At 37.2% G+C, this 10,521-nt stretch overlaps 1 protein-coding gene across 1 annotated transcript in view; it reads left to right on the forward strand.

Moving 5' to 3' along the window:
- Positions 1 to 5,737, forward strand: part of LOC145666543 (uncharacterized) — a 45,683-nt gene extending 39,946 nt beyond the window's left edge. Inside the window, exon 2 of the mRNA XM_081733867.1 lies at positions 3,988 to 5,737. The gene's annotated coding sequence lies outside the window, so the exon portion shown is untranslated. The remainder of the gene's footprint in view (positions 1 to 3,987) is intronic.
- Positions 5,738 to 10,521: the final 4,784 nt, after the last annotated feature.

Genomic DNA, 10,521 nt, shown 5'->3' on the forward strand with positions numbered 1-10,521 from the left:
ATATGTTGTGAGAAATGAGAAGGAGATTTATGCGAATGATGCGCTGTATAAAGAGCGCAGGTTCAGCTAGTAATATTAATAATAATAATAATAATAATGGAGCGAAGCTCCTCTTTACTCGACTTAGGTGTTCGTTTATTCGGGTACTCCTCTGATGAATGAGTCGTTCTTAACCAAATGTGACATAGTGATTCGAAAGTACACACTGAGTGTCGTAAGAAGTTGTATGTACCGACCGAACATACCATTGAGGAATTATCACCGAAAAAGTAGATCTCCGAAATGCCTGAACCGTTTTTGAGTAGGTGATTCGAGAACTCGCGTTGATTGTCGTAACGGATCGCTTACCCAAATCGGACATACTATTGCGGAATAATCACCGAAAAACGGGATGCCCATAGACTTAACATTGAAAAGCATTTGGCGCGCGGATTCTCATTGTAAACAATGGAAAATAGAATTTTCAGCATTAGAAATAGGGCGAAGCCTTTTAATTTTGTTCTGCAAACAATTTTTCAAAACCATTATGCTTTTCGTGGATATGCCAAATTCAACTATTTGCATGTCGTGTTTGTTCACGAAAATAATTGACACACTAAAAAATAATCGATAAAGGCCGATTGCTTTATTTCACATTTGCAATAAATGCATATCTAGTACTGATATGCACAACTTTTGTATAATATGAATAAGTAGTGACCGACTAGATGACATTTCCAAAGCAAGAGAAAAAAGTTTTGTATTGCTGTATAAATTTTACGTGTATTCATGAGCGTGGGAAGACGGGGCTCTTTGACATTTTCATGGGTGGACCACGCATCCTTACTTACGTTACTGATTCAAAGACATTATTTACACTGTTAGTCTCAATGTTTTGCATACCATTCAGCAGTCTTGGGAAGTAACGCGTTATTTGTAACGATTACTTTTTAGGTAATGTTTTCCAATAACGCATTACATTTTCTCTAAAGTAACTGTAACGGTAACGCGTTACAATTTTGTAAGTAGCGTACCTAATTTGTGTTACATTTCGGATAAGTAACTATACTGTATGTATATTTTCTTGCGAAATAAATGTTTCTTTCCTTAAGTAAATTTCTGAGAACGGAGCAAAGGAGCATGAACTATGCCAGTGACAGATAGTCACCAATACATAGATAAAATCTTAGCACTACTGCTGTTTTTGGAAGATGAGTACAGCCTCATGGAAACCACGTGTACTGATTGCAAGCACCTGGAAGATTTTGTCATAGATTTTGACAGAAAGTGCAATATAGCATTTATAAAGTTAGCGAAGCACATCAAATTTCCAACAAAGTAACAGCTGTTACTATCATTTACGATGATTGGGGAAAATCAGAATGTGTAATAATAATAGTGGTAGTAGTAGTAGGAAAAATTGAAATAATAAATATATATATTTTTTACATAAAGTTTCGGATCTAAAAATAATGCGTTACTTGCGATACTTTCGATGTAGGGTAAGAGCTACTTTTCTGGGGCAAGTAACTTACCCAACACTGCCTTTCAGAAAGTTCAAGCAGGGTCTGATAACGAGATGATGAGGGAAATTTTCCCTCTCGTCAAGTCTACGTAAAAGATTTGCTGATATGGACATGAAATGTTCAACTATCAAGCAATTTCACGGACAGCCAGTTAATGATCTGTCTGTACTTGTCTCCTCATCATCCTTCACGGACCTTCTTTGTATTTCTAAAACGGCCGAACCAATGAAAGCTCGTCATGTGATTCATTGATGCATCATTGAATGCTATGTGCCCAATTTCATGTCTTCGAAGCAGTTTTCACAAGTTAAAATTCACCATGCGCTATTCCTTTCAATCACACATTTCATAATCCAATACGAGTCACGTAATACATGGCACGCAATCACGTTTCATTTAACACTGACGAAACTTATATGAGTGATAATGCTATGAAATATTGTCATTTGCATCTTAGGTGAGAATTCCGAGCCACAATTGGCTGGTTTCAGTGAATAACCGGCTAAGTCGACTTTTTCTTTCTTTCTTTTCTTTTTTTTTTTTTTTTTTTTTTTTTTTGAAAAATTGAGATTTCACAGGTATAAGCTTCTTTTGGTGAGTTCTACATTGTGTAGAAGCGGCTAAGACGAATTCATAAAACTGAAAATGAAATGAAAAAATGAAATGAAATCTTTAGTTTTACGTCCCACGGTTATGCCGGTTAGGCTAAAGGAGACGGTGATTATGAGAAATGAATGAAATGGTGGAATGAAGAAAGTGGGAGGAAACGGGAGAACCCCGAGAAAACCCACGCACACGGTGTTTGTCCACCACAAAGTTCACATGGCGGGAGCAGGGTTTGAACCCGGGACCCCAAGCACCAGAGGTGAAAGCTCTACCACTGAGCCACCGTGGCCCCTCATAAAACTGAGGAAGTTACACCATTTGGTTGTCAAAATTAGACTGGTAACTGCTGTAAAATTTACCTTTAAACTGCTCTCCTGTAACATTTACTCTTCCCGACTTAGCCGGTTATTAAAATGAACTTTTATACTTTAAAAAAATGAAATAAAAGAGCAGTTCTTGTAACTTTCGTTGAGAATTTTATTTGTCTAATAACGGAAAATCATACAATTTATATGCTTTACATTCGACACTTACCCGAGACCTAAGTGCAGCTTAAAATGACCAGATTCTCATGAAGTGTTAGAAACATTTAGTGTACCGCTGCTCTCACTTGGTCAGGCTCTTTTTGGTTTCGAGGTTCATGTCCAAATGCTTACTAGATGTCCAAGCCTTTTCAGGAATCACTGTTGTCATAACTTCGCTTTTGTTTTAGAGTATACCGGCGCATTATCAACAATCACACAAACAACAAATCAAGTCTCCTCGTGGCTAAGAAGTTTGTGTACGCGAGTTTGGCGTAGTAGACCCGTGTTCATTTCCGACTAGAGCTCATGTGGTTCGGATCCCATGTAAAGCTGTAGGTCCACTCTCATATAGCCTTGCTGCTGAAAGGGGTGCTAAATTCAAAATCAAATCAACGAACAATAAACCTGTGTAGGCAACCTCAGACAAATCTCAAAGTAAATGAGACCAGTAGATCTGAGTCAGTTACGACGAGAAACGCTGGCTAGCTAAAGTACTACTACTTCATGTCACAGAAAATAGGTGCTACCCTAGATTTAATTCGTCACACGCAGTAATCTTCCAAATTTGTTTTCCATATTAGGCCGGTTTGGAAGTTACCGTGGTCGCAATGCGAAGTGTAAAGTTTCGTTTTTTTGCACTTTACCGTAATACATTAATGTATGTATACAGCGTGTCCCATTCGCTACCTGACCCTAAGCCGGAAATGTTACATTATCACTTCTGCTTTTAATAAAAAAAAGTGACAAGAGCAAAGGCGGAGCTTACCATTACAATGTTGAATAATTAGACATTTTATGCACTTAAATTAGACATTAGGACTTTTATGCACTTAAAATTCGTGAAATATGTACGCAACTATGCTGTCAAATGTGTTAAAATATGCACTTGATATGCACCAACAATGTAATAAAAGAGCATTTTCAAAACTGCAGCAAAGTTGTGTAGGTGAAATATAACATCTCAAGTACTTTACCTTTCAGGGATTTCTTTTCAGAATTTACGAAAAAGAATCCAACGCTTGTTTTATTCGATATCACAACGTACAGAGGCTCAGAAGGCAAAAATTTAATCCTTCAAGCCATACTAATTTCTCAACGTTTGAGGTGTTCTACATTTCTGAAATTATATTTATTTTTGCAAAGTCATGAAGTGGATTTGAGATATAAATCCCATCCTCTCACATGTATATACCTTGGTGTTGCAATTTGTACACATGTATACACAGGGATATTTTACACAAACGACTTATTTCTGTGAAATTGTTATATTTTCCATGTTTTGGCTATTTTGGTACGAAAGGATTCCCAATAATGGTAATATTAACATTATTTCTTGTTGTTTTGATCTGCAGGTGCAACAGTAGTCGACGAAGAGGTTTAACAAAGAGGAGATAATAGCCATTGTAAAATTACGTCTACGAGGACTAACCTATGAAGCTTATCCAGAAATTCCACAGGCCAGCTACAACGCAGGTAAACATTAGAGGTCTCGTTAACAAATTCGATCGACCAGAACTTTGCTGATGATCATCTACGCAAGCCCAGTGTGTCTGAAGGATCATTATGGCAGCAAGGAATGCAATAACCAGCAACCCGAAACCATTTATCCGTCGGTTCTGTCATTAAAATGACATTCCACAAACCACAATGTGGAGAATCTTGCGGATGAGGATTGCTAGTCGAGTAAACTTTGAGTAGTAACCAGTTAAGGATTAATGGATCACATCATGTTCAATGGTGAGATGATATTTCACGTGCAGTATGGTAAACATACAACTACCATGTATGACCAGTGAACAACCCGACACTATGAAATGGATTCGAGATTCTCCCAAAGACAATGTATAGCTAGACTTAGGCAGAAACAAAATGTGCAGTCCATTTTTCTTTGCCTAATACACAGTGATGAGTCTGACCTACCTCAATATCCTATAAGAATTCATCGAGTCGCAAATCCGGCAAGTCGGGTGTGGACCGCTCAATCGTCAGATCTAATATCTTTGGACTTTTTTGCATGGAGGTTTATGAAATCAATTGTGTAGGGGAGACCGGGGCACATTTGCTAACTTTTTTTAATTGCATGTGTGGTATATTATCTGAAACCTATTTAGAGGTAAACAGGATATCATTTTCTTCCTTATACCATTATGAACGAAGTGGAATAGGTATTTTTTCACAAAATGAATATTGAGTTTCACTACCAATGGTTAAGTGTGATCATGTGACGTTGGAAAATGTGCCCCGTATGCGGGGCAAGTTGGCCAACCTACTAAAACTATACAGGGGCAAGTGTTACAACTACTTCACATGCTAAAACACAGGTAATAAATCGTTGCTTTTACTGAAAATGTACCTTTTGTTTATTGCTTGGACAGTATAGAGAAGTGAGATTATGGTAGGACTAATCAAAAAGTTAACAAAAGTCATCATTGTCTGAATCACAATGAACGCGAACAAAAAATACACCTCCCTTTGTACAGTTTTCATGTGCCCAGTTGTTGCATTTTGTGTACCTGACCCACTTCTACCATTGCCTGAGAGTTGGGGAAAGGTTCAAAGCAATAAATGCATAAACAATCTTCATCACTCGAATTAAAGTTTTTTACACAATAGACTATATAGTCAATGGCAAGCACGTATTCAGTATTGTTTTTGGGGTGAGGGATAGGGCAATAGCCGCTTCGATATTTCGAGAGGGTTGTTCGGACGTCATTTTTGCAAGAAAAAAAAGTCAGCATAGAATAACATTAGCTTTTTTTTTACGTTCCCCCTGACTGCGTGCATGGTCACGGGCTACGTAGTGTACCATACATCGTTTTTTCGGAGATTTCTTTACACAGTAGGCCCTACATACATTTGTTATAGTCCACTAAAATTAAAGAAACTAACTGAGACCGGAAAAATATTGGAATGCCCCGTATATTGGAAAACCTGCCCCATCGCCATTTTTGAACTTCAACATAACCTTGACGAGTAATGGTGTATATTATTTGCAAAACAAACACATCATTACGTAAAGGAAGAAAATCTTTAGTACATGTAATGTCAAAGCAGTACGTTTAACACTAGTACATTTATTTTAAGTTTTAATGCAGACCTGCTACTTTACTCATTTTCGAAAAAATGATTTCACAAGATCTCCTGCCTACGTCAACACAGCTACAGTAGTAATCGCGTCACTTTGCCTAACTTTTTGGCCCCTGGGTCCCTGCCTCAGGACCCATGGTCCCTGGCCGGGGTCAATGACCTAGGGGTACATAGGACCACCCCCTCTAAATTTTGGCAGGGGTACCATGGCCCACCCCCTAAATTTTGGCAGGGGTACATAGGACCACCCCCCTTAAATTTTGGAAATTGCCAAATCTAAAAATTTGGTATGGTAGCCTAGGACCATAGTATGTACCTCTATTAGTATTGGGTGTCTATGTCGTTCCCTTTCATGGGTAAAAAATTGCCAAAAATTCAAATTTCGGGGGTTTTTGACCTAATTTATCCCCTTGGATGAGGTGTTATTACCCTATATAGTTATATGGGCGTATACAGGGGTCCATTCCCTTTCATAAGACATGGGTACATTAATGCACCCCTTTAAAAATTTGGGAGGGGTACCTTGGCCCACCCCTTAAATTTTGGAAATTGTCCAATTTAAACATTTGGTATTATAGTATAGGACCCTAATATGTATTATGATAAATTTGGATGGTCCACCTCGTTCCCTTTTAGGGGTACCAAATTGCCAAAATATAAACGTAAGCAATACGTAGTACCACGTGTTTGGTTTTGACCTAATTTATCCCCTTTGATGAGGTGTTATTATCCTATATAGTTATATGGTCATGTATAGGGGTCCATTACCTATCATAAGACATAGGTACATTGGTGCACCCCGGGAGGGGTACCTTGGCCCACCCCTTTACCCTGGCCGGGGTCAATGACCTAGGGGTACATAGGACCACCCCCTCTAAATTTTGGCAGGGGTACCATGGCCCACCCCCTAAATTTTGGCAGGGGTACATAGGACCACCCCCCTTAAATTTTGGAAATTGCCAAATCTAAAAATTTGGTATGGTAGCCTAGGACCACAGTATGTACCTCTATCAGTATTGGGGGTCTATGTCGTTCCCTTTCATGGGTAAAAAATTGCCAAAAAGTCAAATTTCGGGGGTTTTTGACCTAATTTATCCCCTTGGATGAGGTGTTATTACCCTATATGGTTATATGGGCGTATACAGGGGTCCATTCCCTTTCATAAGACATGGGTATATTAATGCACCCCTTGAAAAATTTGGGAGGGGTACCTTGGCCCACCCCTTAAATTTTGGAAATTGCCAAATCTAAAAATTTGGTATGGTAGCCTAGGACCACAGTATGTACCTCTATCAGTATTGGGGGTCAATGTCGTTCCCTTTCATGGGTAAAAAATTGCCAAAAATTCACATTTCGGAGGTTTTTGACCTAATTTATCCCCTTGGATGAGGTGTTATTACCCTATATAGTTATATGGGCGTATACAGGGGTCCATTACCTTTCATAAGACATGGGTATATTAATGCACCCATTGAACAATTTGGGAGGGGTACCTTGGCCCACCCCTTAAATTTTGGAAATTGTCCAATTTAAACATTTGGTATTATAGTATAGGACCCTAATATGTATTATGATAAATTTGGATGGTCCACCTCGTTCCCTTTTAGGGGTACCAAATTGCCAAAATATAAACGTAAGCAATACGTAGTACCACGTGTTTGGTTTTGACCTAATTTATCCCCTTGGATGAGGTCCTATTACCTTATATGTTTATATGAGCGTATACAGGAGTCTATTACCTTTCATAAGACATGGATATATTGGTGCACCCCCGGGAGGGGTACCTTGGCCCACCCCTTAAATTTTAGAAATTGCCCAATTTAATCATTTGGTATAATAGTATAGAGCCCTAGTATGTATCACTATAAATTTGGGTGGTCCACCTTGTTCCCTTTCATGGGTACACAATTGCCAAATTTTAGTACAACCACGTGTTTGGTCTTTTGACCTAATTTATCACCTTTGATGAGGTGTTATTATCCTATATCGTTATATGGGCGTATACATGGGGTTCATTACCTTTCATAAGATATGGGTATATTAATGCACCCCCAGGAGGGGTACCTTGGACCACCCTTTAATTTTGGAAATTGCCCAATTTAAACATTCGGTATAATAGTATAGGACCCTAATATATATTAATGTAATTTCGTTCCCTTTTAGGGGTACAAAATTGCCAAAATATAAATGTAAGCAATACGTTGTACCACGTGTTTCGTTTTTTTTACCTAATCTATTCCATTGGACGAGGTCCTATTACCTTATACGGTATATGGTCACGTATGGGGATCCATTTCCTATCATAAGACATAGGTACATTTGTGCACCCGGGAGGGGTACTTTGACCCACCCCTTTAATTTTGGAAATTGTCCCTTTTATATGTTTGGTATTATAGTATAGGACCCTAATATAAATTACTATAAATTTTGGTGGTCCACCTCGTTCCCTTTCATGGGTACACAATTGCCAAATTTTAGTACAACCACGTGTTTGGTTTTGGCTCAATTTATCCCCTTGGATGAGGTCCTATTACCTTATATGGTTATATGGTCATGTATATGGGTTCATTTCCTATCATAAGACATGGGTACATTGACGCACCCTTTAAAAATTTGGGAGGAGTATCTTGGCTCATCCACTCGGTTTTAGAAATTTTTTAATATAAGCATTTGGTATCATAGTACAGGACTTCAATATGTACCACTATAAATTTGGATGGTCCACATCGTTCCCTTTCATGGGTAAAGAACTACCAAAAAATCAAATTTCGGAGGTTATTGACACCTATTTAGCACGTTATATGGGTATGTACAGAGGTTTATTACCTCTATATGTTTATGTTCTCTTTTAAATTTGGGAATTATCAAATAACAAAAATCGGTAAACGTTTTCTAGGACCCATTGGTATTCCTCTTATGGCCAAATATTCAAAATTTAAAGGTTATTGACCGGCTTTATTATTGAATAAGTACAGGATTTATTACTTTTTCATAAGACACAGGTGTATTTGTGTACCAATCTTAAATTTTGGGAGGGGTACATTTCTTATTGTCATATCAATAATTGGTAATTGTTCTTTGGGTAAATCATTGTGATCACGTGATCAGTTATTAACCTATGATGGGATTAGGAGTCCAGGACATTGGTACATTGAAACTTTGTAGGATAATTTGAGAATGCGTCATTGGTTTTGATTATTCCCGCCAAATATAAACGTAAGCAAGACGTTGTACCACGTGATTGTCCTTGATGAGGTAGTGTACAGGGATTCATTTCCTTTGTTGTGGTACTTCTTAAGTTTGAGTACACACACACTTCTAGAAAACAGTTGGTTCTACTCAGGTAAACAATTGACAGACATTATTGACCTTATTGAACATATAATGATATGATTAACTCTAAGACTTAGGTATATCAAGAGAAGTATTCTTTAAATTTGGGAATGATGATAAACAGAATTTTAACATAAGGTGCGAAATTTGAAACAATACATTGAACTTTAGTCACAGCTCATAGTCTAAGATCATTGGTGGTGATTGATTTGAAATCTGATAGCTAACCTTATTGAATCTTATGACTCATAGACGAAAGGCAATACATGCTACAACAGTTTAAAATTTAATCATAAGGTGATGTAATCTGACACTAGCAAAGTTATTGTTAATGCAATTTGATTGGATGACCACTATCTTTCCTGCAATCTGATTGGTTGATCACTATCTTTCGTGCAATCTGATTGGTTGATGATTTTCAAATCTTTGCTGTATTCAGTTTTAAGTTTTGTTTAAGATTTAAAAATCTTGGTTTCGTTCAACATTTTGCACTCACTGATAAATATGATCAAAACCGTTTATTTGTTAATCGAATAGTTAAAAACCGGATAAAGTTTGACGGTTAACCGTGAAACGTAAAATTTTTAGTTTGAAATTTTTTTGTTTGAAACTTTTTGTTTCAAAATTTTGTTTGGAAATTTTTTGTTTGTAAATTTTGTTTGAATTTTTTCGTTTGAAATTTTTTGTTTTGAAATTTTTCGTTTCCAAATTTTTTTGTTTAAATTCTTTTTGTTTCGAAAGTTTTGTTTGAAAATTTTTTGTTTCAAATTTTTGTTTGACATTTTTAAAAGTTTGTGCACTCATTAGTAAAGAACCGGAACTGTTTAGAGCAAAAACCTCTGGCAACATTGTGGTGCAATAGTACACGTCAGAACATGATAATGCAACGTCATCAGTTTTTCATCATATATAAGTATCGTTCGAGTTAGTATTTATGATAACATCATCATGGCTACTTGTCTGCAGTTTCTAAACACGCGTGATGTGATGAAATCATTTACCAAGATTACTGATTTACAACAGAATGTACCTTATAGAATCTTAGCTAGCCAAATGATCCCTACAAAGTTTGGATTAAGAATCGTAGTGAAGCTTGAAAATGATAAGAATATAATTTTACCAGCAAGATATTTACCCATGGAAGCATCAAAACAAGAAGAACTGCTGTGTTTCTTAAATACTGGATCTGTATCTTTATGTTACAAAGGATTCTTGGGTCGAAGTCATCAACTTGAATTTAGTACATAGCCAGATTCGTCAGCAATTGTGATGAAATCATGAATTCAAACGTCAGCACGTCAGACATAGTTGTATGAATTTGGTTGGTCGGCATGACGTCAGCAACTGTGATGAAATCATGAATTCAAACGTCAGCACATTCCTTACCAATGACGTCAGCAATAACTATAAACCAGCAAATACAGTGTCATCCCACGAAATCATTTGAGCAAGTGCTTTTCAGGAGG

The sequence above is a fragment of the Thermobia domestica genome, chromosome 1, assembly GCF_964235325.1.
Source record: "Thermobia domestica chromosome 1, izTheDome1.hap1.1, whole genome shotgun sequence".
Taxonomy (NCBI): Eukaryota; Metazoa; Arthropoda; class Insecta; order Zygentoma; family Lepismatidae; genus Thermobia; species Thermobia domestica.